This window comes from Strix aluco, chromosome Z (assembly GCF_031877795.1).
Source record: "Strix aluco isolate bStrAlu1 chromosome Z, bStrAlu1.hap1, whole genome shotgun sequence".
NCBI lineage: Eukaryota > Metazoa > Chordata > Aves > Strigiformes > Strigidae > Strix > Strix aluco.
In genome coordinates this window covers 75,017,808-75,032,133 of record NC_133971.1, presented here as the reverse complement: position 1 = coordinate 75,032,133, position 14,326 = coordinate 75,017,808, and positions in this window count along the sequence as shown.

Sequence of the window (14,326 nt, the reverse complement as noted above, 5' to 3'; positions counted from 1 at the left end):
CTTGACTGACAGTTAACTACTGACCCCATGGCCATTAGAATTGTTAGTTCATTTCAGCTGCAGGGCAAGAAACAAAAAAAGCCATTATATTTTCTTCCCAATAATAATGAATTATGTATCAGGTTATAATTCATATTTAAGTAGATGCATATTTGTGTTCTCCCCCCGCAATGAATCCATCTTTCCAGAATAAATGTTGATGCTCCTGTGGTATCCACAAGATGGCATGCAATGTCTTCTTTTTCAGAGTCTGTAGGTTTGGGCATAAGGTTTGCAGTCTTCTCAGCAACAGAGAAGACCTTAAGAAATAGTAAATCAAGGAAGTATTTGTTTAAGAACTATGCAGTTAGATAATTTCAGAGAAGTCTGATTACTTCTGTTACATTCTGTCAAATAGTTGTAAAGTTAATAATTTTTATCGGTCATCATGATGGGTTGCTATGATCCAGCTAAAACTTAAGCTGTCCTTGATACTAGACATGTTTTTATTTTGTTATTAATCGTACCTAGTTCATACTGGAGAGAGGGATCTTGAACAAGTAGAATTTAGTCACCTGTACTAAAATCTAGTAGAGACAGTAGACATGTTTCTTCGGAAAGTGTTACCAAATTTTAGTGATGAGCATGTCTGCTAGCACTGTCAGCCAAGAGAAGAGCAGTTTGATGTTTCATGTCTGCAATGAGAAAACTCAGGTACTATTTCAGGCAGCTGAGAAGGAACTTGTGTTCCCTGCTTATGCTACTTTATCTACAGCTATTGTTAATGAAAAGTGTTAAAATATTTTTCTAGTATATATGTACAGCCACAGAAACCAGAATAAAGAAAACAGAGCATGGGTTATGCCATCTGTGTAGGACCTATGTCAGGTTACCTGAGTGAATATAAGCTTTGTGGTCTTATCATCCTAACCAATACTTAATGCAATGCAGAACATACTCTGTTCATCTTGTTATGTAGTAAAGTATATGACCTGTATCTCATCACAACCCTGTGCCACAGTCCCTGTCTCCTGCTGCCATGCTGCAAAAGAGTGCATTCCTAGGCATGGCTTAAGATGAGAGCAGGAATATCCTATTTCCTCCATGTAAAATGGAAAAATAGAAAAAAAATATCTGCTGGATACTGGGATATTCTAGGGTTGTCCTAGTCAAGCTGTGAATTCTGGTTACACCAGTGAAATATTCGGGAGGTGACTCAGAGAAAAGAGTTCCATGTAGTATTTTAACCAGCTCCTTGGAAGTTGCTATTCCCAGCATGACAAAACTCTCATTGATTCAAGAGTTCAATCCAAGGACACTCTGGCACGCCTTAATTTCAGTGGGCTGAAACCAGGTGATGAAATCAGAGTACAAAAATATATACAAAACACTCTTGCAAGACTGTCTAATAAACACACTTGCTTTGAAAGTATTTTTTCTGTATTTTAGTTTGGAATAGCAAACCACAGAAGTTTGGTTTGGATGGTTTTTGTTTTTTTTTTTTTGAACAGTCTGAAGTTTTGTTCTACTTGAAAGGACTACTTTATTCTAGACGAAATAACTGCAAATTAATGTGACGGCTACCAAGACTGTGTTAGATTACAGTGAAGCAAAAGGTACTGTGTACGTCTGCATAGTAAGGCATAGCTGATATTATTTACTGAAACAGCTTCTGGTAATTACAGAAAATTCTAGCAACTACAATTTGTATGTTACTAAACAATGTGTGAGAGACAAAGCTTGTTTGGTTACTTACTGGTGCAATTCAGGTGTTGCAGAAATATGACATAAAGATGTAGAGCTTGATGCTTTTTGGAAGCTTATATTAATGTGTTCAAAAATTCAGCTTTTGAATCAGTATTTCTCTTTCTAGTGCCTTTTCTCCACACCTAAGCCTCAACTGGCTTCGAGAAAATGCACAGCACTGCTTTCAACTAGTTTAACTGCTTTCCTTTTTCTCTGGACAGCATTGTATTGTGCCGTGGGCACATACTTCATGGTTAGCACTTAAAATTCTCCAAATTTTAAAACTGCTGAAGAACCCAAGCTTTTTTTGCAAAAAGCCTTTAAATGCCTTTTACAGCCCTCCCTATTTGTCCATTTTCCAAACCCAGTTTATTAGATGTCTCAGATTAAATAACTGTGATCTAACTAGTCCGAATTAGGCTGAATCATAATGATAGTCATCTGAATGTCAGGTGAATATCACACATATATTTTCCAGCCACAGCTGACGCAGATCAAAATGTTCATGACCAGTCTGTCACATATTATAAAAGGAATTAAAACCTTTGATTTAGATTTCCAATCTGCTACAAAATTAAAGATACAACACAGCTTCATTAATGGTTTGGTGCAATCTTCAGGAGGATCCCAGCAACAGAGGCTTTGGTAGCACAAGAAAAGTAGTACAGGGCAAGGCATCTCAGGCAGCTTCCACCTTTGAAGACAGTAAGATTCTCATACATTTGAGAGTCTGTGTTCCAGAATACCTTGCATTTCTCAACAGTCAACACAGTTGCCACCTGGAATCCCACAATGAAATGTAGAAGAACAAGACTGGGGATGTCAGTGAAGTAGGTTAGGAGATGTTTACCATATTGTGAGAAACTGTGGACTAAGGTATTGTTTATTAAGATTTATGTTAAGCTCAATGTAAAATTAGACGACAGAAACCACTCATGCAAACAACCACTGGACGCCGCCTGTGTGAGATAAGATAACTGTAATCGCTCACACAAACTGAACCAGATACTGCTCATGCAAGATAACCACCAGATTTCCAGGAAGCGACAAGAAACAGGACAAGACAGCCCATATAAGGATATATGAGTGAAAGATCAACTATGAGACAAAGAGGGAAGACTTCTTACTTCAGCCTCAACAAATACCAGGAGGCAGGAAACGACCCCCCCTAACAACAACTGAAGCATGCGCGGAGTACCTCCACTACCTCATGAGCATGGAAGTAAAGATGTATAAAAAGGGGACTATTTGAACTACTCAGCACGGCAGTTGGCGGAGCGCAGACTCCCCTGCCGTCCAGCGCTGTCTTTGCTCATATTCTACTTGCTATAATTAATAAAGATTGAATTATAGTCCATTGTGGTCTCAATTTATAACAATATTGTCATGAGTTGTGCAATGCCTTGCAGATGAATAGATGTTAGGCAACATGGAGGTTACTGTCAACCTATTTCTGATCAGTATTCCTACAGAAATTACACGTAAGCAGTAATAATGTGCTGCAGGATGTAGTTAGCTAATATCTGTGAAGAAAGTCCCAAACAACAGGATGGGCAATGGATTTTTCAGCTTGTTAAATGTTACAAAAACCAGTGATAACTTCATTTAAGATTTTGATGAATCTGAATAATTTTTTTCTGATGAGTTGAAAAGAAAAAAAAAATTAGATACCAAAATATTTTGTGAACTAGAACTTCAGTACTACTTGGCTCTTTATTCCCACTTTTCATGGGGAAGAACAGGAGACAAAGGTGATAAAGGTTTACAGAAAACGGCAATCTCTCAGCGGGAAGAGCCTGTAGAAGGGTAAGCTTAAGTGGGAATGAGTATGAAGATAAAAGGAGCAGATGTTTAATGCTTATGAGACTTTACAAGTTTGGGAACACTTTACACAAGAAAGTAAGCCAGTTTGTAAAAACTGTCTGTCTTTACTGCAAGAACGGTTTTCACAATGACATAAAGAATAAAAAAATGAACTAGTGTTGTGGTTTAGGCCCAGAGGGCAACTGAGCAGGACGCAGCCATTCACTCACTCCTTCCCAGCCAGTGCTGTTTAGGAGAAAAAATTAAAGGCTCTGGATTCGAGATAAGGACAGGGAGGGTTTTCTCACCCATTAAAAAGGTCACAGGCAAAAAAGATAGACTTGTTATGGGAAGAAAAACAAGAACACCACTTTCATTCAAACACTAACAAAACCAACACTTAACAGACAGAATGGGACAATGAGAAGCGTTACCATAGCTTTAAACACCTCCCCCCACCCCTCCCTTCTTCCAGGGCCCAGCTTTTGTTCCCGATATCTCTACCTCCTCCTCCAGGGGCCCAGGGGGCAGGGGATGGGGGGTGCGGTCAGTCCTGACAGCTTCCCCCTGCTCCACGTGGCTCCCCTCTCATGGCAGACAGTGCTCCACAAACCTTCTCCATCATGAGTCCTCCCCACAGGATGCATTGTTCTCGAGATGGTCCGGCATGAGTCACCCCCACGTGCTGCAATCCTCCCAGCGCCCAACTACAACAGCGGGGGCTTCTTCTTCCCAGAGGGTCCCAGCCTAGTGCAGCTGTCTGCTCGGTGTGGGGTCCTCCACAGGCCGCAGGCAGATATCTGCTCCCCCAGTGACCTCCATGGGTATCAGGGGAAGGGGGGTGGCCCTGCTGGCTCACCACGGAATACAAAGAGGGTCCATGCTCCGGTGCACCTCACCTCCTTCCCTCCTTCTTCCTTCCACTGACTTCAGTGTTCACATAGATGTCCTCGTAACTCCTCCCCAAAGTCCCCAGCTCTCAGGTTCCCCTTCTTAAATAAGTTATCACAGAGGTGCAGCCACCATCACTAATTGGCTCAGCCTTGGCCAGAGGTGGGTCCAACGTGGAGCCAGGGGAGCTTCGAGAAACTTCTCCCAGGGGTCAGCGCTGTAGCCCCCTCCCCTGCTACCAAAAACCCCTGCCACACAAACCCAGCACAACCAGTGACCATTTATTCATGGAAGTTGCATTTAGAAGTGCTGGGAAGAACAGTATCCTCTCAAAACCACAGGTCATATTGCCCCAATTGTAGATTTGCTTTTTTACATCTAGGAATACTCTGCATAGGCCGTCACCTCTATTCTCTTTACAAAAAGCTGAAGACACTTCTTTAATTTTCAAGCGGCAAGGGAGAAAGCTTTTTCACCTCTGCAACAGCATCAGAAAGAGCAGAAGATGAAATGGTTGTCCTAGTGACCAACATTGCAGGGAGGAGGTAATGAAGGAAATGGCTGCAATGTTTTTTTTACGATCATTTTCTTCTTTCCTTCCTTGGGCTTCCTGTTACAGCATGTTCACATACTAAGCAATGGCTGATACAGAGAAATGATTACTCATTTTAAGACTTATTTACTTATAGAAAACTGCTTAGAAACTTATTTCCTTACTTATAGCAAGTTATAGTATTACTTATAGTATTTTTTAATATTGCTAAGAATCCTGCTTGCCCAGACTGTTCTGTGGAATTTTACCAAGGACTACTGTGTCCATCAAAACAAAGCAGTTTACTGTGAAAATCTACCAAGAACTGCAGTGTTCAGCAAAATAATAATATTTTTGTCCTTGAAGGACAGGTGTACTCTAACTAGTTGGGCCTCAGTAATGAGTAAAGATAGCCATATACGGATTGTAGAAGTTTCATTGGTTCCATTAAATAAGATAGGATGAGTAAACCAGCTGAAAAATATTGTTTGTTTTTCAAGAAATTGGCTAAGAGAATCGGCGCATGCTCCAAGGGAAAAACAAGGTGAGAAAGACTACGAGCCTTCCTCCTGAAGACGCCCCCCAGGAGGCAATGCGCAGGTGCAAAGAGAACATAAACTGCTGGCACCAGCCTTTTGAACTAACCCAGCCTTACTCATGCATATGTATGTTTGTGTTATGTAATCCAATGAATATGTATATCCACACTCTATAAATTTTTGGTAAAAAGTGTTGTTGGGGTGCAAGCTTTGTGGAGAAATCCCCTTGCACCCCGGCGCCGGAGTAAACATACCTGCTGTATAACTCTCTCTGAGTTGTAGAGTCTGTTTTCCGCAGATCATGGCTGAGAAAACAAGAAAGATTCTGGTGAAAATTTCTCATTGTTAAAAGGAACCTGGAGTTTATAACACTCCTGCAATCACCAATACGTGATGCTGCCATCACCAGTATATGATGCTGGTTCCCAAGCACATGCAGGGGATGCTTGCATTTGTGACAGCACTGCCATTTATATAAGGCAACAACTCTTCCATATAACAATCTTCTTTCTGCTGCCTATTGAAGAAATAGCCCTCATCATCATTTATGCCTGCCACTGCTGAGAGACCCTTCTCCATGCACGCTATTTGGCTGCAACCTTATGTTTTCTTAACACAGGAAATATTTGCACAATGAGGGAAAGTGTTAGCCATACTTTCCACTCTTCTTTTTTGGACTACATTCCAATTGCTGTGCACACAATCCCAGTACTCCTGCAAGCAGCCTGTGCCAGACCCATCCGTGCTGTGGACAGACGAGTTACTCCACATTAGTCTCATAAAATTTACCTCACTATGGGCAGAATACAGTCACTTGCCCTTGCCAGTAAACCTGGCCTGGTGCTGCCCTACCCATCTGCAGAGTCAAACCAAAGCTATGAATACAGAAGTCATGTACAAAGAAGAATCCCAGAAGTAATACAAGACCAGTTTCTGATCTTTTTTTTTTGGGTGCTAGGGAAGGGGAATAAAGCCCTCAAGTTAAAAGAGAAAGAAAAAATTGTGACCCTACCTCAAGTAATTCCTTCAAAATTATTTCCTTCTAGTGATTAGACAGCACAGACAACAGCAGTACTGATTCCATGAACACAAACACTCTAATAAACTAGATGAAGCATAAAACTACTTTTTATTAGCCATATATGGATTTAAACAATTAGGGGCAAAATCAAGCTGTATTTCCTCCAAAGCTAGTTCTTCCCCCATAGACAGGTAAATTCTTATTAGAATAAATATTTAGAAACAACAAGCAAAAGCCTTTTTGTTTGTTTTTTTTTTCTGCTTAGTTCTTCCCAAATCATATCCTGCCCTGATGTCAAACCAAGCACAACTCTAATATCTGCTATCTAATTGCAAAAAAGACATCCAATATGAAAGGATAAAAGGCTGTTCCTAGAGTCTGATCTGCTAACAAATAGCTGTTATTCTATCCACACGTTTCCTGCTCTTTTTTTGCAACCCATCACGCATTTAGGGTGTGCATTGTGTAATAAATAATTGTCACCCATATCAGTAAGCAAGGTGTTAAAAGAAGAAAGCAGCCCTACTGCAATGCTTAGAATCAAACTGTTAAAGCAGATTCACTTCCTATGTAACTCCTTCCAACTTCTTTGAAGTTCAAACCCTTTCAACATATTTTCTTTCTCCTTTCTCTCCAGTTGCTTTGACTTTTTACTCAGCAGCGTGCAACTCACTGTGTTAATATCATTGCAAAAGTCGCAATGATGCATATGCCAAAGAGTTGGATCTGGTGACATGGGAGGTACCAAACACTGAGCTCCAAATGAGAATATGTCCTTTGGCTCAAGCATGGTGTCTAGTAGGTTATATCCTTGGAAGTTTGTATTAAATAACTTTTTGTAACTGGGATATCAGCCTTATTCTATTCTCTTTTTCATCACCAATTTGTCTCACAGGCCTACTGCTGGTAGGAATATGGGAAGCTAACTCACATGCCATATGCAAGGTCTGACAGAGCTGCTCTCCAAGCTGCTGCTGGGTCATTTTGTCTTGCCCTAAGAGTAGCAAGGCTTGCATGGTCTGAATAATGCAGCTGGGACCTTTGTTGCTAAATTAATTACATTGTAGAAGCACTGTTTACTTCTCCTTCAGTTCTCCCAGTGAAGCTGCATCCATCAGAAATGAAAACAATGGGTGTTCTGCTCATTGGGAGTTACAACTAAAAATCACTTCTCTGCCACCTCCCCCCCCCCCCCCCCCAAAAAAAAAAAAAACCAACCAACAACCAAAAAAACCCTCGGGATGTTTTTAGGACATCTCTTATTCTACTTACTTTCTCAAGTGTATCCTTGGCTGCAGAGGTTCAAAACAGCCCATCTAATTCAGTACTAGATTTGTGTGATGTTCTAACCAGCTTTTCTACTTTATTAATATCACTACATCCTGCACTTGGATTGCTCATTTTGCCCCAGTCTATTTATCTTGGCAAAGAAATAGTAGTGGGAACCTGTAATTTGTGCTACAGAACAGGTTGAGCAGAAGATTCTGTAAGCCTGCTTTACCTTACAGAACTAATTATCCTGACAAACTCGGGGTTTTTCATAGCCATCATCAGTGTAGTATAGATAGGTTTAATAAAGAAATTCATATAGTCCTTTGTTGCCTAGAAATTAAATCAGAGATTAATATATGCCGTCATGAATTTTGGCAACCTTGGGCTTGCACTTGTACTTGGCAACCAGAATGTACTAACTTGGAACAGATATTTTGGGATATTGCAAAAGATTTACTCGTAAGTGAAAAAGGGCATCATATTCCGGGGTGATTTGAATAATCTTCCACTTCCTTCTTTGACAGAAGGGAAGAAATAGTCTGTTTAGTTTTCAGATTGATATTTTCTAACATCAGACAAGCAACTTCAACAACTATTAACTGTCTCTAGTAAGTAAGAAGATGGCACAAAAGCATTCAAACTGTTTTGTCTGATGTTAGAGAACATAAAAACCCTGAGCAAACCAACATCTTTTTTTAAGGAGAAATCAAGCCATGGAAGAGAATCTGTACAAACATCTATTTTGAACTATGCTTTTGTTTTCATGCTAAATATTTAGTAAAGTTTTACTGCCCATAGTAGGCCTGTTAACTAGAATATAAATTTCTGAACTTGTTGCCTTTTGGAGGCACTTAATACCAAATGACTCAGAAGTTCGATATATTCCAAAAAATCTCTGAAAAGAAGCTGTGAAATAACATATACCAACACCAACTGCAGTTATGCTTTTTCTAACCTTTTGGTTCACAACACTGCCCTATTCCTGGCAGCTTGCTCTCCACATCACTCCTCAACAGGCAACTCATAATCCTTCAAAATTTCAAATTTATAAAAAAACAAGCAAACAAACAAACAATCTGAGGGCAATGGTTATAGATAAGGCACAAATGTGACTTCATGGGCTGGATGGTATCACTGTATCTAGTTTCATTTCATTAATACATAAGCCCATGACCCTATTAATTACCATACTGGGCTGAGACTTTGCATACATGTAAGGTTCAGATTCACAGTTGGGGCCTCACCCAGTTCAGTAAGAACACTCATTTGTGCAAGTTTTTTTCAGTGTGAATGACATTATTACATTTGGTATCTCCATTCACTCTCACTGCAGCCAGATAGAAAATGCACATGGCTGAACCTGGAAGTTCAAGGAAGATCAGTACCTCTATCCTGACCTTTCTGTGTAGGAATTTAATCAACTTCCTTATCTGCTTTTATAATAGCTTTCTTATAGACTTGTTCCAAGGGCATGGATTAGTGAATTAATAAATAAAAGGTTTACAAAAGACAATTGTTTACCTGAGCACTAAAAAATGCTGCCAAACTGGTGTCAACTTGTTTATGTCAGTTGTCTAGTTTTTGAGTGAACATCAACACTATATTTTAACAAAGACAATGTCAATATGGAGTTGAAGGCCCTTCACATTTCAGTCCTTAAAATATTGCTACGTTAGACAACTAATTAAAGGTTATCCTCCACTTCCTTGACAAGTACCTCTGCTAAATATAATTGTATCAGAGAGCTTCCCTGTTCACAGTTTTTGATAAATTCATAAAATATATCATATTGTGAGCACATTCACAGCAGCCTCACTTGCCCAAGGACACTTGAAGGATCTCAAAGGATTTATGACCATTTCTCAGTAAATATTAGAACACATTAAGTGTCTAAAAACAAAATTCTGGCCATAAGTATCTCTAACACCTTGATCTAATTGGTTGCTTAAACATCAAGCCAAATTCTGATTTCAAGTACCTCAGTTTAAATACTCAGTAGATTTTTTAAAATCAATTGAATTATAATAGTTTAAATAAAAATAAATTACAGGAGACCCTCACTCTATACTTTACTTCTTCACAGTGTAATGAAACCCCATCAGTTTTACCTGTGTGGGCTAGTTGTTCATGCATACATTTGCCAGGAATATGTATTATATTAAATTCTAAATTAGTAAAAAAGCTAAGTGATTTTTATTTAGTAATTCCAAAGTTTAGGTAGTTATTTCCTGTGCATTAGTTATATATAGTGATTTTTATTCAATCAACTTTTAGTCCTGAACAAATTTCTGAAGAATTATGTCTGATACATGAAAGGTTCTCTAATGTATTCTTGCTTCATTGGCAGAGCCTCAGTATGTTCAGCATTAACTGATATGATTAACATCTACCACTTCATTTTATGCCTCTTCACAAATAGAATGTGCGATGCACTATTTTGCTGTGGTAAGAATGAGGAACTTTTTTAAAATTTTGACTTTGCTTTGAACATAGCTGTAGCCATGCATGTATAGGAGAGAGGAGAAATGGGATGAATGATACGTGGTTGGTTTGTTCTATGAGAACACCAGGGCAGTTTCCCAGAATAGTCTATCAATACATTAAACTTCTTTGTACAGAAAGCGGCAGCAGTATGCCAAAGAAACAAAACGGTCAACACTGGACTTCACACTGAGCTTTAAGTGAATATTTACATGTTTTGGGCTCAGATAATAAATTGTGTTGAATATATCTTCAGATATTACACAGAAGGTGGCTGCAAGAAGCGAAGGTTACAAAAGGTTTGGACAGTCATGTCAATGACTGCAGCAATGCAATATCTACATCTATGTAGAACATTTCATCAGTAAACCTCAAAGCACTTCACTGAAGAAATAATTGCCCTCTTTATTTAATTCAGAAACTACAGATACCAGAAAATCTATACATCGGGTACTCTTTCTTCTTGGTTTGCAATAGAAATACATTTTTGCAAAGGCACAGCTTTAAGCTGTATTACTAGAAAAGCTTCTTTGTATTTATTTGAGTGCAGTTTTTCAGATTGAGATAACTTCTGTTTGTTTCTCATTACTTTTCTGGCTTGGTGATAGAAAATAACAGACTACAGGTCTTCTCACACAGCAGCTTTTTTTCACTTCAGATTATTTAAAGAACACCGATTTGCTTGAATGATTTTCTCTGTTGTATCAGTTTATAATCACTACAGCTTGTTGGTGTCTGCTTGAATAGAGATTTTTAGCATCACAGTTGCTTATGATCTTTATTTTCCTTACTTTAGAAAACATGGGGAAGAAAGTGCTGTCTCAGATTACTGGTAAATTAAAACTAAGTCCACTGGTTCCCAGTGCTGGTTTAAACCCTTTTGGTGAACACCATCCTAAGGCACAGAGAGCAGCCAATTGACAGATCAAATATTAAGAGTAAATAAAATGTCAAATATATGGATTTAATTATTATATTTGAGACAAGAAGCCTTTGTGCAGACAATGGAGTCTTTCTGAGGATGCAGTTCAAATCTTCATATGTTGAAGGAAGAACAGTTTTCTTCAGGGTGGCAACAATCCTACTTCCTAGCAGAGCTACAGAGATGATTTCAGTCATGTGCCAGCAAGCTGGGACACAAAAACACAGTAGAGTATTTGTTTATAATATTTTTCACTGCTAAACTGTTTTACATTATAGTGCAAACCCCTGAATTTTACTTGAAAATCAGGCTTGTTTGGTTTTTTGTGTGTTTATTTACTTATTTTACAAACTTCTTCCTTATATAGAGTTGTTTCACTGTTTCAAGAGGTTGCCAGCAGCATAAGATCCCTCTGGACTTCCCACAAGGAAAAAGGTATGGTATTTTTCAAAAGTTTCATTCTTTTAAAAACTGAAAAACTTTTAAGAGAATAGAGTTGCTCTTGAGGACTTACTACAATACTGAGAGCAAGAAATCAAACCCTTTCTTTCTCACAAGCTTCTTAATTGTAACTCATCACCAAGAGGTAAATACTTCCCATTTTTTTGGTGGGTTTTTTTGTACCTCTTCCACAAAACACCACCACCTATGAACACTACATTATAAGGCTGGCCTTAGGAAAAGGAAGACCAATGGAAAAATATTCAAAGAGATCCAGCAGGAAATTTGTCCCCCAGGAAGGCTCAATGGAGCTGCTGAAAACAAATATGAGAAGAAAAATGATTTTTCCTGGATATTCAAGATTACTTTAATAATTGATAAGTGAAACTATATGTGTATCAGACTGTACTAAGGAAAAGTACTGAGTATTCTTGGCCTAGAAAGTATGAAACTGTTAAAAGATATCAGGTATGAAGAGGAAACTTACGAAGTTCTTACAAGAGACCTCAATTTTATAGGCAGTCTTAAAGTCTTAAGGAAGCTCTTGTTCAGCATCTATCTGTGACAGACAGGAGACACTCAAACATGAATAAAATGTTTACATACAACCCAGATTTAAACTTAGAATAAAAAAAGGAGTGGTGAATTGCGGAATGTAAATTGGCTATCCTGTAATTAGGACCCCACATTTACCTTCCAGGGCAGAACAATAACGGACTACATGACCAAACCACTAACTCCTGGGAACATAAAGAAACGAGACAGATTTGGAAACTTAAGTCTGCAAAATCAATAGGATGAGTTTGGAAAGGACACTGTGAAAGACTGTATAAAGTGTGCAATAAAATACACATCCCAGCAGTATCCATCCTTTTGGTGAAACTGCTATATTTCCAAGAACTTAAGCCATCTGCAAAAGCCTGCAGACAAAGATGAAATTCTTAATAGAAATAAAAGTATATTCTTAATCTACAGTACACTGGTAGATTCTGGGAACTGTTCAACAGGCAATTGTATCTAGTAATATGAATAAAACCCTTGTAATTTATGGTAATGGGCAGTTTATATGAATATGTGATGTCTAAGCTTACAGTAAAGTCACAAACAGGCAATAACAGATCATATACCAGGGACGATTCTTATTATAGGTTCATGTGTACTAAATATACACGTTAAAGACAATCTCGTGTTGCAGGAATTATTCAGCCGCCACCTAGTCCATGTTAGAATTTATACAGATACCACCTCAATGGGGCTCAGCTCTGGGTTCCTACTCGAAGAAGACAAGTCACCAATCTGCTGAGTAAACAAGTGGTTTATTTATCCGACGTGCAGAGCAGCTTGAGCTGGGTGCCTCCAAGGAGGGACGCCCATTGCAGACCATGCACCCTAATCACACCCTTAGATTTCCTGGCATGTACCACCCATCACCTGATCCCCAAGCCCAATCACTTAATTCTGATCAGTGGTCTCTTGATTTCTTATTAGTTTTCTTGGTCACTGGGCTGGCCTTCTTCTGAAGTTACCACATTCTCCAGGAATTGTTTCCCTGGCCCTTATCTTCATTCTGCTTGCATCTGCTGGTTTCATCCACTCTGTGGTTGCAACGTTATCTTTATCAAAAAGTTTACTCTTGGACAGCTCTTGTGGCCTAAGGCTTCAAGTACTTTAGCTTTAAGTGCTAAGCAAGGCTACAAATCCTAACGATTGTCAACATTTGGAAATACACAGATTATGATTTCCTTAGGGAATGGAGCACCTAGTCCAGTAATGGAAAATATCAGTCTATAAATTTTATTCACAGCTGACATAATAGAAAAGAACTCCCATGGCAGTACTGGAAAATTAAGGTGTTCAGATCTCATATTTCTGCAGTTTCTCAGGAATCATATATAGGATACCTTTATGAAGTTGTTATACAGAGAGACTGACTGCCCAGATGGACAGAGCAGGACATTGTGTTTCCAGCATAGCAAATTTTGGTAAAAAATAGCTTACCTCCTGAAAAATTTTCAGCTGATCGCAGCTAACAGAGCAACCCTGCTATAAAAAAGGAACCCACAATAACAGATAATGTGCAGTTAAAGTGTAACAGAAAAAAAATTCAGCAATAACAGAAGTACTGCCTATTTTACAGAAATTAGACAAAATGTCATAAACTAACATGGGGAAATTATGAGTAGATGTTGACAGCTTGATGATAAAGAAGGAACGAAGTAAAGACAAAAGGCTAATGAGGTACATATAAATAACATATAAAGGAACTTTAGATTTGTGGTCCTAAGATGGCATAAGTTTGTTTGGATATGCTGGAAAAAAAGTGTTGATACTGATTTTTTTTCCCCTCCTGTCTATAAGTAGCAATACCAGACAATATAGCATGAAATCATATCAGCTATATATGTTATATCAAAAACCCTGAAGTCTGTAACATCAGCAAAATGCAAATAGGAAGCTTAGCATCAGATTACCAGTTTATGTAACAACTGACAGCAAAACACTCATTGTGAAAAAATTATAACTAAATCAAAGATGCTGCTGGTATGATATAAGATCACGTGAGTATAACCATTTATAGTGGAAAGAAAATATATGTTTATCTAGCAAAACATGAACACAAGAGACTATAAACCAGTTTATTGTGGAATTGTTCTTCACAGTTTGTACTGGGTTTGCGTGGCAAGGTTTTGGTAGTGGAG